Source organism: Podarcis erhardii (assembly GCF_964252035.2).
Source record: "Podarcis erhardii genome assembly, chromosome: 3".
NCBI lineage: Eukaryota > Metazoa > Chordata > Lepidosauria > Squamata > Lacertidae > Podarcis > Podarcis erhardii.
The window spans coordinates 68,706,178-68,723,507 of NC_138507.1; the positions used below are offsets into that span (position 1 = coordinate 68,706,178).

At 39.8% G+C, this 17,330-nt stretch overlaps 1 protein-coding gene across 1 annotated transcript in view; it reads left to right on the top strand.

The window, feature by feature from the left end:
- Positions 1-17,330, top strand: part of TIAM2 (TIAM Rac1 associated GEF 2) — a gene marked incomplete at its 3' end in the record, with an annotated part of 80,640 nt that overhangs the window by 48,817 nt on the left and 14,493 nt on the right. The gene's annotated exons all lie outside the window — the stretch shown is intronic.

A 17,330-nucleotide genomic window follows, 5' to 3' on the forward strand; every position in this document is an offset into this window, starting at 1 on the left:
CCTCTTTCATCCAGCCCCATTCTCGCCATGCCACCCCTGATTTCAAACAGGGCTGCAGGCAATAACTGCATCCAAAAAAATTCACCTTCAAAACTGCATCGCTACCTATCTCTCTTCTTGTCCGTCACAAAAATGATTTCCTCTTCCAAGTGGAGTGCTACTTTCCACCCTCATAAGAAATGGAACTACTTGAGAGAAGCTTGAGAGAAGCTCAGTTTTCAGGCAGTTGTAGGTATGTATGCATGTATTTTATTTTTGTTGATTCTGTGCCATGAGGTATCCAAAGTGACTTAAAGCAAGAAACAATATTAACATCTTACCAGAAAGTAATAACACAAAACATTTTTTTAAAGCTAATAAACAATAGGAAAAACCCCTTCAAGCCAGCAATCAGCATACCATATACCAGTGGTGTTCAAACTTTTTTCAAAGAGGGCCAGATTTGATGAAGTAAAGGGCCGTGAGGGCCAACCAAAGGGCCGACCAAAGTCATTTACCTTTTTTATAGTTGAGGGTTTTTTTTCGGATTTCCCCGCAGGAAATAAACTACCACAGGTGCCGACCGGCGGGCCGGATTAGGCCCCCGAAATGGACTTTGGACATGCCTGCCATATACTTTTTAAGAAGGGCTTGGGGTTAAAAAAAAAAGTACTTTCATCTGCAAATGGAAAGCAGTTTGGGAGTTAAGCAGATCTCTTTGACATTAAATTCCTGAGAGTGGGTGTCGATCTCTTGTTGATCTTAATATGGGCAGAAGATGAAACATATCTACAAAATCTCACTCCCTGATTTCAAAGGACAGGAAGTGCTATAAGAGAGAAGATGCTTCTTGAAAGAGCATGTAGGACATGTAGGATGACCCTTGAGACACCAAAATGTCCAAGGGGGAAGCTACTCACACACATGCGGTAGCAGTCAAGGAAGCTGCAGAAAGAGGTATAACCACTTAGCATAATAGTAGAACAAATACAGGAACAGACAACAACAAATCAAAGCAGTCAGGTCTTACTTGGATGCTGCTTGATTACACATAAATCAGTTGCTTGTTTTTCTTGGATGTTTTTGATGTTTTTGTTATTAGCAACTGTTAAATTGCAGAAAAACAAGGAGGAATAGCTGGCTATAGCTCTACTTCTGTTTCCTTTGTACTTCATTACTTGACAGTACCCTTAAGTGTTCTGTTAAGACAAAACCCAACAGAACATTTTTTTCAAAGCCCAGGTGCAAAGGGCCACATGTGCATGTTTTTGGTACCCTAACCTAATTTTACTTTTTCCTGAATTTTGGTAGGTCTTGGAACCTACTATGACAACCAATTCAGCATTTGGAATCCATGGGGAAGAATTACCCTCTGCTGATTTGCAACTGTTCTAGGCTGTGACGAACTTTTCATGTGGATTTTCTTCTGTGTGTCACATTCCATCTTTTTAGTACAGCAAAGCAAACCCTCATTTTAAGACAGGTTACAATGCCATGCTAAAAATCAAATTGTCTGGCTGGCAATGCTACATTCAGTTAGTTTGTGCCATACTGAAGTAGTCAGAAATCAATATGAGCTAGCCAAGTTGCCACAGGAGCCACATGACGATTAGGTTGTGGAAACAGGCCTTCAAAGCACTAGTTCAAGTTGTGGCTATATTACATGCAATTGAAACACCATTAACCAATTTTGTAAATGCCTATTTCTGTGATAGAATTTTTACTTTGTGACTCGCACTATAATGAGAGGTTAAATTGGCTGTGAAACCATAGTCCTTATTCACACTGTGAGATTGCAGCTTTTCAGCACAGTAAGGGGATTTTTGCATATAATCTTTGATTAAAAGGTTCTGGACTTTCTGGTATAAATATGGAGGGAAAGAGCTATTTTTTATGACCAGCTGAATGTGTGCTTTCATAATACAAATCACATTAGTATTACGAAGGGAGATCTAGTCTTTGAAAGGTGATCAAGGAAGAATACAAGGAATAAACAGAGAAATATATTAAACGAGGAGAAAAAAAGCACTTAAAATCTAGTAGGATATACTATGCCTATTGTGTCAAGTCTTTGTATTTTAGTCTTCTGGGCTTTTAGCCAAATTAATTAAGGGCAAAAAAATCTTCCCAGGCTTCAGTGTGGTCCTGTAGATTGCTTACAAGTCTATTGGCTGGGCACACTTTACATAGGGCATAGTTAAACTGTGGAATTCAATCCCACCAGAAATAGTGATTGCCTCCAACTTGGATGGCTTTAGAAGAGTTTTAGCCTTATTGTCCATGAAATTGGTCTTTCAATAGCTACCAGCCACAGTGACTAGGTTCTACTTCTAATATTGGACACAGTTTGCCCTTGAATGCATTGTCAGTGTCAGTATTTCTCTAGCCCAGACGGTATATCTAGAAGGATGCCAAGGTCAATGGTCTTAAAAGCTTCCAAAAGGACCAAAGATCATTTCATAGAGTAACCAAAGCAGTTTTTGTTCCCAAACCAGACTGAAATGCATCTAGAAAATCAGTATTGTCTAAGAGTGCCTGGAGCTGGCCAGCAACCACCTGCTCAAACACCTTGCCCAGAAAGTGAATATTTGCAACTGGCTTGCAGATGTCAACATCTTCTGGGTCCAGGCAATGTTTATTTTAAAGGGCAGTCTAATGATTGCCTCTTTTAAAAAGGCTGGGACTGCACTCTTTCTTGCATTGAGACATATACAAGCTCCTGGACTTATGTAGTAGGACATTCTCTGCCTATTTGCTGTGATAAGTCCAGACGGCTCGTGTCCAGCACATTAGTCTTGCATCTTTCATGAAGTTGTATCATGCTCTGGTTTCAGACTAATTTCCACAAACGTTTCTGTGAGAATCCCCACTCTGTAGTTTCAGACCCCAATTTTAGCCATCTAAGTTCTACAGTGTTGTTCAATCCAAAGGGAAGTCACAATCCATTCTTTGCTCTTGGCCCTATCTCCTCGCTCAAAATAAATAAAGTGGAGAGAGCTCCATTGTCTCTGTTCCCTTGCATTTGTTACTTCTTCTTTTTAAAAACAAACAAACAAAAAGAAACTCCAATCAATACGTAATTTGATGACTAAAGGAAAATAACTGCTTATCAAAAGAATTTCTGCTTGCTTTGTCCTCTGCTCTGGAAGCCTGCAATAACAGCAAATTTAGTGGAATGGCTACACATAGACACAATTTATTTATAGTGCTTTTCAGTGCAAACCGTAAGTTGTCCTTTACATTCCTTTGCATATGTTACTTTAACAATTAATTGGAAAGGTACAGGGAAGTGTTTCTTTATAATTGTGTTTGTGTGTGCGTGCACATGCATGCATGCTGACACGTTTGGTACTATTGTTCATAATGCACTAACACTATTGTTAGATCATTTTGTCCTAGATAACGTTTGCTGATGTTTTGAGCAGTTAAGTAAGGATGTTCTAGATTTTAAGATGCAGTTGGGGGGAAACGGTTTGAGCTTTAGCACTACCAGACTTGAACCACCAACTGTAGCAGTGTCTTTGACAGCCCTACAATTTCTGCAAATGGCTTATAATTGAATGCCGGTTTTTTGGTTGGAGGGTGCCTATTACTGTCAGAGCGATTTGTATGACCCTGCCTGTCTCCAACAGATGTGTTGGGGTGTGTGTGTGTGTGTGTGTGTGTGTGTGTGTGTGTTGGGGGGGGTGCATTAGAAAGTAGTCTTGCTGAAAAGATATTGTGAGCGGAGGCAGAAAGAGCAAAATGATGTCTCTTTTCTTTTCCTAGCCTTGTTTTAGACATCCTCTTCGTGAGTAGCCTTAAGACTTTCATAGCAATTTACTATTGAAAATGCTTGATTTCCACCCCAGCTTCATATTTCTGCATGACTTCATTGAGTGCACTTATGTGAAAGTACAGCAGAAGAAGCATCTTGGCGTTATGTAATATTGTTAAGTGTGGGACTATGTAAAAACATGATGTGAAGAAGATGGTTGTGACGCTAGGAGGTTTTCAGTGCAGGCTGGAAGAACAATCAGTCTGAGGATTGTTTTGTGAAAGAGGGATTGCAAGAAGTGCTCAGTTCCTGGCAGACAACAGCTTTAGATATCATCCCTGAGTCTGGAAGGAGAAAATTATTATTTGACTCTCTTTCCTTAACATATGTAAGTAAAGAAATCGAAATTGTAATTAATCTAAACTCCACAAGTGTTTGTTTGTTTGTTTGTGTGCACATAATGCACAAGCGTATATCTGAGTTTCTGTTTTTCTTCTTGCTTTATGATTTAAAGCTTAAGCAAAGTAATGCACATATTTTTTAAGCTTCTTTGAATGTAAATTTATTTCACAACTTTTGGGGGAAGGAAGACCTTTCTCTTACCGTACGCAACACATTTACATTGACTAGCAGACTGCTCTGCTTTTGCAACTGAGGTGGTGAATGAAGAAAAGGATTTCTGTCTCTGAACTTAAAAGCAAATTAAGACAAAAAGCAACTGAAATGGTGCTTAATTTTCCAAGAAGGAAGTTGTTTCCCCCTGTGCAGAATGTGTAAATCTACATTCTCTTGATGATGATCCTTAAATGTTGTGTTTCTTTCCCTTGAACTTTCTCTTTGTGGGAGTTCCAACTGCTTTCTTTTTAAAAATAAGACATTTCTGTTTTCCTTCAGAACCACAGTGTAGTTGTATAGTGCAATGTTGTGGATATCATAGATAGAAAGATAGTAAGACTTCAAACTATGTTTCAAAACTGTTTTATGGTAATGACACATACACTCTATAGCTGTTGCCTTGAAACTATAACAGAGGACATTAAAATATCTGAGAATGCAGTATATTTGCTGAGTGAATTGTTTGTGCTTTGTTGAATCATATCTGTGGGTCTGTGTGCTCTTTGCTTTTACGTAAAGGCTGATATAGACTGACAGTAATCAAGGTCAATGAATCCATACACTAAAATGCCATGTTCTACATGTTGCCTGACAAGATAGTAGTTTAGATGCTTCTTTTTCTTTGTTATGTATGTTGGTTAGAAGTTAAGGATTGAATCAAACTAAGTTTTATTCAGAGTAAATTCATTGAAGTTAATGAGTCTAAGTTAGTCATGTGTATTGATTTCATCAGATACAGTCTAAGTGTTTGCAGCCCAGTCCTATGCATGCTTACTTGGAAGTAAATCTCCATGGATTAGGATTGCAGACTGAAATGATTCTGATAGAACAGGGTTGGCTAACTTTTTCAGCACAAAGGTGCCATTCACCCATGGCCAATCCTCAAAGGGCTGTGTGCTAGCATGTGGCCAGGAAATGTTGAGGCCAATGCATGCTTTCACCATTACACTCGCCACACACACTGGTTGCATTGGACATACCACATGTGCACACATGACATACAAAAATAGAAGGCATGAGCACACACATCCCCAATAGCCCCCTGCTCACCCTATTCATGCAGATCAACTAGGTAGGGAGCATAAAGTCACCCCTTTGCTACTCATCAACTTAATACATCTCTAGGGGTGGGTGGCATTTTAAAAATACTCATGTGAAATTGCTGGACTACTTACAAAAATGTGCAACTTACTAAAATCAGACTACATATCAGAGGATTAGAGGGATAGCTCTCTTAGGTGAATTGGTAGAAAGTGACATTAGAGCTGGAATTGGTAAAAAAGGGGGGGGGGGAGGTTGGTGGGCAGGAGAGCTGGATGTATCAGAATGGCTTTTGCAAAGGGATTCCTGCAACACCAACCTTTTAGAATTATTTGATTGTAGGTTTACACAACTCCCCAATGCATTAAAAGTATATATTAAGGGCTTGCATGATTGTGCCAGCTAGCGCTATCCAACACTGCCACTTCGTGCAACACACATGTCCCTTCCAGCTGCATGTGGGTCATGTGAAATGGCAAGATGCACATGCACCTCCTCCATGAAAGGTAAAAATGCATCTTCACATGGGTTGCTTCACATGGGTGCTGAACATACGGATGTTGGCAACATGTGAGGGGATTCATGTGAACCCCCTATTTATTTATTAAATTTGCATAGCACCCTTCATCTGTAGATCTCAGGGTGGTTTTCAACATAAAAATACAAGATAAAAAACACAAAATACGTAATAAAAACCCTTTGATGAGCGGGTGCATTCCAAGCAATGAGAGGAGGATGGTGGGAGATCCCATGACAAGTGTGGCACTGAGGAGAAGAGGCAGGCTGAATCTAAGCCCAAGGAGCAGACCTGCATGAAGACTGGCTGTCAACCAATCAGGCCCGCTCCCTGGAAGCCCACCTCCAGGCCTGCCTGTGATTGGCCAATTTCAGGCAAAACTCCCAGAGCCACGGCCATGGCAGTGGGAGGCAGTGCTATGCTGCAACTTCCACGCCACTTTCCTGGTAGAAGCACTATGAAAAGTGGCAAAGTTCTGGTGGCCGGAAACTGACGATGAAAAATAAACTCTGTGTTTTCTGTTTATCTGATAACCATTGCAAGAAACGGCTATATAATTTACTTGAAGCCTGAATAAAAGTGCTGCATAACTGGAGCTTGTCTTCTGGCATTTTTGAAGACTTGCTGGTCCAAAGGAAAACATAACCAGTTCTGTGTTTCTGTATGGTGTAGCTCATAAGCAAGTACTCGCTGTAATAGGAAGTTTTGCCCTTGAACTCATGTAATTGTTGACTTCGAAAAATTTATATGAGCAAGTATGGAACAGATAGCAAAGAAAAGAATCCTTGATTATTACTCAAAACAGTTAAAGTTTAATGAAAGCTCCTTATCAGCCACAGATAAGGGGCTCCATTCCTGTGATCCTGAATCACCATTGTTATACTTTTACTATTCCATAATAAGTTCTTTTTACTATGTCAATGGAATACATTTAATGTTTCAAACCAAAATTGTGGTGTCTTTGTGTTAAATGGCTTATGAATAGCAAAGTCAAAGAATTCTTAAAAGATATGAGTGATGCCGAGAATGAATTCTCAGTGGTTACCATAGTTTCAGACTGTGATCCTTAGGAAATGGTTATGGAACAAGGCTCTGTCACTCTGTGTAATTATAGTAAAGTGGAATGTTGTTAATGTGGGAATTCATCAAACATTTAAAATAAAATAAAATTTGCATTTAAACATCTTCACACCAAGCCACTAACTTTCTAATGTCAAATATTTTAGCCAAATACACCCACCCACTAGGTCGTATACGGATTCAATAGTGTTAACTATTTGGGAAAATTATGTTTGGGGTTGAAAATAAATATTTCATGTATTACAATCTATTTTGTGGTTTTCCTAGAAGAAAACCCTTCAAAGTGGATTTTATAATACATTGGCAGAGTGTAGTGTGTCACCTAAACTTTAAACTGGTTACTCTTACTTATGGTTTGAGGTCAGCCTGTTTTAACCAAGAATGGTTAAAACTGGCCACAGTTTGTTGGAGTTCGGACATAATGAACTCCTTCCAAACTCCTCATAGCCCTGGCAGTGAAGGAAATCTTCATGCCATGCCATCCTGGAAGCATATGTTAGGCTAGTGTGGAAATAGAAGGCAGGACCTTTTATCTAGTCCAGGAGAGTTTCTCTTACATTTACAAAGCAATTTGAATGGCCTCTTGTTTTCCAATTTACTTGTATTTTTCAAGTTGCAAGATGAAGAGATTATTGAACTATTTGATACAAAAATGGTTGCAATTTGTTAATTAAGAGCTTGTGCCAGCTGCCATATGGTTAGCTTTTAATTCATGAAGCTGCTAAATCTGTTCCGCCTCCAACACGGAACTGAAGCATTTGCTGTATACTTTGAGCAGGAGTGAAGATACTGTTGACTCTAGAACTATGCAGCCTTTTCCAGTCATGGCGTAAGAAAGTGTGGGAGTGTTTTTCAAGATTACTCTGTTGGAAGAGTTGCATATCACACATTGCTGTATTTCCCCCCAAATGCACCAAATGGAAAAACTGGGTTTCACTTAGTGAAGGATTGCTGAAGATGAGGTTCATCTACATACTGTATTGTATTTAGACACCAACTAATTAAGAGAATGACCTTTTCTTACTGGGGTGTCTTTGGGCTGGTTCTCAAATGTATATACATTCCTTGATTACTTTGCATTTGATGACTTGCAGCATGCTTCAGCTAATCATTGGAAGCCTTTCTGGACTCAATGGCACATTCACACATCCTATTCATCACTCGAAGTTGCAATTCTTAAGAGCTGGATGCGATCTGTCAACCAGCATTTGCACTTCATTCTTTGTTCAGTTTCAAGAGCGGAAGTTGAACCAATTGCATTATTGAACAGGAAAGGAATACTCATGTTATCAAATCACATGGGTTCTAATCTTTCTCCTTCCCTTTAAATTGGGTTTAGCTAATATGGTGTCCTCCAGATGTTGTTGGACTCCAGTTCTCATCAGCCCCAGCTAGTGTGGCCAGTGGTCAGAAATTATGGGAGAAGTCATCCAGCAACATCTGGAGGGTACCACATTGACTACTCATGGCTTAAATCTTTATTCTTCCCATTTGCACTCAGCCCATATTTCAGACCTAGACTGTCAGGGAACTGCCATCGGAGGAACAGGTGGTGGAAAGGCTCCAGGAGAATAGGAGAGATTCTGCAGCAGAAGAAGGAACCAGTAGGGGGAGAGCAGGAGCTCCTGCGGAAGGGGAGTCGGAGGGGAGGCTCTGGGATACTTCCAGTGAGAATAGTGAAGAGGTAACAAGACCCCCCTTAGGAACTCCCACCCTTCGCCGGAAACTGTCACGCAGAGAGTCCAGGAGGCGCATGTCCGTCAAACAGCTTTTATGCTGGAGTAAGTTCCGTAGACGCCCACTGTCAGATTCTACCAGCGACTGACAGAGTCATGCTTTGGGGGCTCCGTTAGTGACTCGGTTTGGTTAACCAGCCAAACCCCAGAGGGATCAAGCTTTTACGCACAAGCAGCTCATTATCCCATCACATAGACAATGGCCTTCATTCGCACAGAAAAGAGCAATGTACAGAATGGAAAGTGAATCTGTAAGGACTTGCCCAGATTCATCTCACACATACCCTCAGATCTACAATGACATTGTGCAAAGCCATTCTGACAACTGCATCTTTCTGATAAGGCTAGGGAGCAGTGGTGTCATGACTACCATGGCATCATATGTCATCACTTCTATTTTGGGTTCCAGTTATACAAGCAGCCAGTTATTAGACGTCCTTTAAAAAATAACGATGAATTGCATTTATTTTTCAGAAATGGCATTATTCTATATCGCTTCAATTCAACATCAAGTATATTCTCTTTCTGGAGATCGGCCACAGCTACATTAGGTAGTTTCAGGCAAATTGCCATCTTTCAGCCTTAATTCCCATTCTGCAAAAAAAGAATAATAGTGACCTATCTCACAGAATTTCAATGAGGAAGAAAGAGAATAATTGTGAAACACATGACTAAGATGTTAAGATAGGAGACAGGGCAAGACTACAGAGATTGGAATTGGCTCAATTTTCAAGGGTTTCTATTCAGTTTTATGAGACAAATAAAAGAGCTGCAGTCTGTAGGAGTGGGGGTGGGGAGACCTTTTGGCACTTGTGTTACTTCCCAGGTTCTTTCTATGTTGGATTTACACAGTTGTAAAAACGTCTTCAAATGAAAGCAGAATCTAGTGGCAGTGAGCTAAATCATACCCTGTTTCGGGAGTGTGGATGTCCCCATTGTACACCTTTACTTTTTCTCTATCAATGAGGGTCTGCCATTCTGTTCCCATTGGGTCAAGTGAATGTATGTGTGTTCATAGAGTACTACAAGCTCCAGACTCTTTGCTAACCATGTCATCTCCCCACCCATCCTACCCTGCCTGTCATACCTGGCATTTTACTAGTAAGTAAGTAAATAAAATAATTGATGCATATGCATACAGTCTTAGCATACCCATCCTAACCATTAGTATATTTATATTGTAGCATGTCAGAAGTTAACAACAGAATTGTGCAAATATTTCTAAAAGATTGACATCCTTAGACGATAGTCGGTACTAAGTACTGCTGATTTCCTGCCTGCCTGCTTGCTTATGAAAGCCACTTTATACATGCAAAAAATACATTCAAGCTAAGCATACTAAGAAGTTCACCATGATCAAATGGCTTCTTTGTGAATGACAGTGTTTCATTGCACACATGCACCTAACCTATTGTGCATGCAGATATTACTTGGCTCATAAATGAAAATAGCCGCTGCATGTCTGAAACTCTGCATGAGTATTGGAGACCCAACTGTGAACCATAATCATTGTCTTAATATTCTTGCTGTAGAACCAGAATAAGGGACCTTTGGAAAATGCAGATCATGATGCCGTTTCATCTGGGCGTAAGCACTTTCCATGTAGTTCAGTTGGACCATATCTCCCATCATCTCTGACAACAAGCCATGGTAGCTGGGGATTGTGGGAACTGGGTCCCACAATATCTGAAGGGACACATGTTTCCCATTGTTGGGATCCGTGTCCTTTCCAGCTGCTCTTCCCATCTCATCTTTGGCTGCAGAGCCAAGAGACACTGGGAAGCATACATACAGGCATGCAGGTGTACTTGCTCAGAAGGCCACACATGGAGTGTGGAAGCTAGATTGCCATAGAAAGATGTGCTAGCCCTCGTGTTTTGTGGTTGAGAACCCCAGCTAACCAGACAGCCTGGCTCTTGCCACTCTTCTTGGCTTTGAATAAGAGAGGGAAAGGGTGTGTATAGGACAGATTTCCATACTTTGTGAGTAGATGTAATGTGAGTGTGGCCTGTTCTTGTTGTACCAACTTGTTCTAGCACCACACACTTTTCTGAAATGTGATCTTGGTTGGTGTCAACCAGCACAAAGGTTCTCCACCCTTATTGTACATCAGCCAGTAACTTTGGACTTCCTCCCATTAGGCACAGTCTTTATTGTCTTCACAGCACCTATTGAAGACCTTTTTTAAACAAGACTTTTTATTGGAGATCTATATACCTGTTTCTATCTGTACTGGGCTAGAAATTTTATTTACTTACATATTTTTTTGTTAAATTGCTTTATTGTCTTTATTGATAAATTATTTCAGAACTTTTTATGGGAGTGATTCATTAATAGAGTATATTACTTAAGGGGGAGAAAACTAGGATTTCTTGAACATTTATTCTAAAGCAGTACTTTCTCTACAGCAGTACTGTATACAGAAACATTTTCTGTAGATTTCTTCTTAACTAGCTCCAAGAAATGCAGGCTTCAGCTATCACCATGCATCACATCACATAGCATAACCTGCCCTTGGATGGCAGGATAGAAATGGAAAGAATGAATGATGGATGAAAGAATAAATAAACAATGTCTCCAGAAGCATGTTTTCAAATTTTCTCAAAATGCTCTGGAAACAATCCCATGTGTGTTTGTTTAATTGAAATCCTTTTTTTTTTTTTAGCATTAGGTCTCCAAGTGAGGTTACAAAGTAAACATTAAAAATAATAGTATTAAAATATCACAAATGTACATTTAAAGCAGTGGCCATTAATTAAGCTACAGTGAAGTATAGGAAGTTAAATGCCTTTTCAAGCATGAATTTATTAATCAGCACAGCTTAGATTTTTGTATTGATGCAATTACAACTGGGGAGTTCAAATAAAGGACAAGAAAAATTATATAAACAAGACTTCCGGGTTGGCGCCATCGCCAAATGGCGGACTCCCTCCGAGCTCCGGAGGGAGCCAGCTCGGCAGGGGCTGGGTCCTACCGCGCCGGCGACGCGGGGACCCTCAAAAACCATGGGCGCTGAAACCCATGGGCATGGTGACTCGGCGGTCACCGTTTGCGCCCCCCCGACCCGCGAAGGAGCCTTTTTAAAGGCTGCGGAGCGGGTGCCGGGGGGGGTGTGGTGCTATGAGTCCTCCGCTTCCCCTGCCGAGCGAAGCCGCATGCCATTCGGCGGAGAGCGCTGACTTCTTCCATTGAAAATTTGGATCAAAAAGAATAACCCGTGAGTAATTGGAAACTGGACTTAAAAAGGGGGAAAAAATTAAATTCGGAGCGAGCGGGGGAGGTGCAAAAAGGAAGTCAGTCTCCCCCCGATTGTAGAGGAATTAAAGCAAAGGATTTGACAACTAAGATCGAGTGCTACCTTATTTTGATAAAGTTACTAATTTCACGATGGAAAACTATAAGATTGGGCTGGAGGAGAAAAGTAAAATGTGAGCTAAAAGGCAACCCCCCCCCCCAGTGAACCGGGAGCGATCCGCGAGAGCGCCGGGAGAGGAGCAACAGAGGCTTTGACAGCTGTCAAAGGAGCTGTCAAAGTTGAAGAATAAAAAGAGAACTTTGTTACGAGGACTTTGCCGGTTATATTCGTTACAAATTGGATATTAACTGTTTAAAATAAGGAATAACAAGTTACTTTGACTGTTGGGTGTGATCTGGAAGGAAACTGAGTTACTATAATCCCTCTAGAGGGGATGTGGGACACTACAAGTATTGCTGGTATGGAATTTGAATAGGACTTTTTATCTCCTGGGAAACTGCAGAAATGGAATACTATTTTGTCTACAGAGGTCTCTACACTAAAGGAGACAATGGATTTATCTATTGAAGAATGGAAGGGACTTGACGTAAAGTTTTGTTCCTGAATAACAAAGCCTCTGTAGAGGATTTAGAAGCTTTTGGAATTAGAACATTTTTGCAGGGGAGCAGGAAATGAAACTAGAGGAAAGTGAGGAGAGAGAATAACAAGAACAACATGAACAATAAGAATTGGATAAAGTTGGAAGTGGGAACATTTGGGACATCCAGATTTGAAAGGTCTAAAGAAACAAAATTGGAGTTTTTGCTCTTGAATACAGAGATTTGGATGGAAAAAATGGGCCTTTTTGAGATAGAGTTTTTCCAAGATTGGACGTTCAAAATTAAAGATGACCAAAAAGGCGGCAAAGACTTTTAAAAAGACGGCAAAGTGGACTTGTGAAGGATTTCGGCCTAGATGTGGGACCTCCAGGATGACAGCAGGGATGGACACTGGGGAACGCAACCGGGAAAGGGGGGGGGATATTGGAATCCAAAGGGTGTTAAACTATACTTTATTCTTTTTTCTATCTTTTTTATTTTAACCTGTTCTGCATATTAAAGAGGGGAACTCGTGGAAGGGAGCGGGGTCGATTTTAGGGGATGGAAAAACATTTTTAACATTGGGTTAATCATAATAAGTTTAAAATTTGGGGTAAGAACTTGTTGAATCTATTTGAAGGAATTGGAATACAAAAGGGGGTGGGGCGGGGAAGTCCTGAAAGGATATCAATGAAAATAAGGTTATAAAATGGATGTTTTATTTTTATTTTTTATTTTTTCTGTTATATTTGAAAATGTTCAATAAATATTATTTAAAAAAAGAAAAGAAAAATTATATAAACAAAAACCCCACTGAACTGTGTACAATTTTCTAACTTTCCAGTGCTGTGTTGCTGTTTTTGAAGCCACGGCATTCAGTGTCTGAAATTCTTGGCAGAGCAGCAGTGTCACTGAAAACTCACTCTGACCTTCAGAGCCATCCAGCCTCTCTATTCTCTCTCTATCCAGCAGATTTCTAATAGTACCCGATGTTTTGGGTTACATGTTAAATTTCATAGGGTTTGTTAGCCAGAAACCTCTAAATGGGATTTGATCCACAAATTTTTGGGTTTCTTTAAGCAGAGAAACACTGTGGTGTTCAGTTGAATCTTGAAGGTATTCTTCCACCCCTTCCAGGAATTGCAATAGTTTTGTAAGAGATATTTTATAGACTGAGTAGTGTGCTTTTCCCTCTATTTTGTTTAGCTCAACTAAATGCAGAACAGCAGCATATCAGGTTATCGTACGTCAGTGCACAAGGTAACTGCTGGGTGGTGTTTTTTTCCCTATTGCCAAAGTGCGCCTCAAAATAATGTGCCAGAGTGATTTAATAAAGGGCCTCGCCACCTTCCCTTTTTGAAGTATTTGCTTTTTTAGGGAGAAAAATTCATTGAAGCAAGTTATACAATGCCTGCCTTCAAACACAGTAAAACCAGAGTTAAGGGCTTAGCTTTAGGAAGGAAAGCAAAGCAGCAAACATCAGCAGCTTACGGATCCCTGCAGAGGATAGTTTCAAGGGTAAGTGTTTCATTCTTTAAACTGCTTGAGCAAACTTGAAACGCAAAATTTGAAAGAAGCAGGAATTGTATATAAAACCTATGGACTGTCCTTCCATTTAATGCATGCACAGTTGTTAATATAATAATATCCGTAAGTGAGCAAGGCAGTAATTAACAGAATTGATCTTGAGTAAGGGTAAATTAAACTTGCTGTGTGTGTGTGTGTGTGTGTGTGTGTGTGCGTGTTAAAAAAATAAAATAATGGATTGTGTTTGAGATTGGTGTCCAAAACAATACCACTCACAATACCATGTTGAATCAAACTTCAACAACTGTTTCAGAATTCTTTGCAAAATTGTCTCCCTTCTACATCTTGCAGCTATAAACTATCTGAGAAGGCATTTAAAAGAACAAGGAAGTGCATCTCTAGTATAACTGTGCTAGTGATACAATCTGCAACTAGCAAAATCCTCCTACTTTGGCAGTAGAGGAGTTTCTTTTTCAGATAACATTTATGTCAGTATGATTCTTTGGGAGGGGGGGTTGGCTGCAGCGCTGTTGCCCTGTCCCTTAAGTTTCCAACCTCAGTGATTTACAGCACTGATACAGATGAAGGAGACTTGTATGCAGAAATGGGAAATGCAAGCAGAAACCATCTATGTAAATTGCATAACATTCTTGATTTCTCATTCATATTCATGTATAGATATAGATTGAAAGTAAAGCACTGGGGTAGATGGGATCCATTACGCAGGTGTACATACAATTTGCACTTTCATTCCTGATAGGAGCACAGACGTGAACCTTCCATACATGGATATCCTTCTCTGGATTGTGGAGTTTTGGACACTCCCCCCAAAAAACTAAAATGAATGTACTTAAGTACAAAGGACAATGAGTTAAATATTGCAGACCTTGACTGTTGTTGCAGTAGTCTGCAACTTACTTCTTAATTAACACTTTCTGGATTTTAGAGTGGGAACAACAGAAGATGACAGAGAACTCTTGAGTGCAAGGACACCTTATGACTAAGCCATGTTTTAAACATCTGTGATAAGATTGAATCCTGAAGTACCTTTTCCATTGTATACTGTTGAAATTGCATAGAGGAAACCACTTACATTCTTTCTAATTCATTAAAACACAACATTAATAGCCAATAAGCTTTAGAATTAGGCTTCAAACTAATACTGATTCGGAGGCTTCCATTGAGCCTCAGCCTCCTTGAATACATCACCTTAAACAGCTGGTGGATTGCCTTGTAACAGTTTGCCTTGTAACAGTGTCTTGCCTTACTCAGTTTGTGGTTATCTAATCCTGCAAAAGTTTATTCATGAGCAAAAGATACTGTGCTTGAAGTATTGATCAGGCATATTTTTTTTTCTTGCTGTGGGTGGAGAATAGCAAGACCCTGGGCTGCTTAATGAAACTATTTTTATATTGAATTTTTTCATCACAAAGGAATCCAACTCTCAAGATATTTTGATTAGATTTCTGTGTTGCATTTTCTTAAACTAGAGATCATTTATCTTTCTTGTGTTCTATTCTCTCTCCCACCCCTGACAACCTATATAGCTATTACTGACAATATTTAAGTGTTTGAAGGTTATAACATACCCTCCAACATTTTGGGAGGGCAATTCAGGGCACCCTCCACCCCATCCCACACCCTCTCCCTGCCACTGACAGTGACCGCCCCCTTCCTCACCTGCCTGCTCATCCTTCTCCAGGGCATCTTCTGTAAATTTGGGATGTCTGGATTAAATCGGGACACTTGAGGGGTCTGTTATAATAACATAGTAGCCTGAATGGTCTGAGCTATAGCTGTATTTAGTAGCTTGGCTGTCTACGTCTGTGCCAGATTGTTTGATTGTTTCTGATGCCATTATTAGAGGATGAATGATTATCCATAATCTAAAATAATGGTAGGAGTGATGAGAACCCATAGTCTGAAGCTTGCTCACCGTGTCCATTTTATCTGTTGAATAATTTGTAAGCAAAAACTAAACGCATCATTTTCTAAATAAATTTTGGTGCATACCTTTTGGTGCATTGCATCTAATTTATTGAGAGGGAGGCGTAGGTGCAACTGCACAAATTCGTTTTAGAGAAAACTTTAAAGTCTACAATTCTGGAAGATTAAACTACACGAAATACTGGGACAGTGAGGAAGAACACAAAATGAAATGTGACAAGTGTGTTGAATCTTGACACAGCTTGAAGTCACTCACATTCCTGGAAAATGCTTTGGACAGATGAATCTGGCACAAATATAGCACTAAACTAGAAAACAGCACTTCCTGTCATTATCAACATCTATCTGTTCTGGTGTATCTGTGAGTGTGATAACATTTTGTTCTTTATAACAACAATTTAACATCTTTAAATAACAAATTGAGGATTGATGCTGACATTGTTTGTGGGCGCAGTCATTTGTTATAAAAATGCCAGAGTCTGGAATACTGACCATTTCTAACCCCTTCCCACATTCTGCAAGTATTAAAAAATACACAACAATGTTCTTGTCACTTTTCCCGTGACCAATACTACTCAATACTACTCAATACTACTCAGATTGTAAAATAATATACTTCAAGAAATGGGAACAATAGGCCGCATGACTAGCATGTCTGATCTGCAGCATCGCTGACAATGGATGTCATCTTTTTGAAACACCTACAATCATTGCTCTGTGTGCAAGAGATAAAGGAAGCCCTTGCACACAGACCTCAAATCTGCAGGGTAGGAAATAAGAGGAGAAAAAGGGAGAGTGGCATTAAATAAGAAAGTGCAGGGCAGCAGGTCCAGGGATGACTGATAAACACAAGAAAGACTGGAAAAAATGTGTGGTTGAAAAAGTAAATTATCATACGACAATTCAGCTAGAAATGCCATACAGTAACTGAAAATCATAGAACTGCTAAGTTGGGGTGGACATCAGTGTCCATTCTCACCACCCCATCTTGTTTCCAGATTAAGGTCAAACAGCATATCACATGAAATGTGTGGTCCTATTTAACATAACTGGTTGTTGTTGTTTATCCTTTCCTCTTGGAGCTCTAGCGTCATGTGGTTTTCTTATCGTTGTCATTCAAAGGCCGATCTAAAAAGGTGGCATTGTGTTGTGTATTTTTCTGATGTTTGAATAAATAGATTGTAACAGGAAAATCAGAAACCAAGAAGTTGGTTGGAAAGCTGAAAAATGAACATGTTTTAACTTACTATTTAGGTATTCTCACATTAGTTCATTATACACTATCTTCCATGGATAT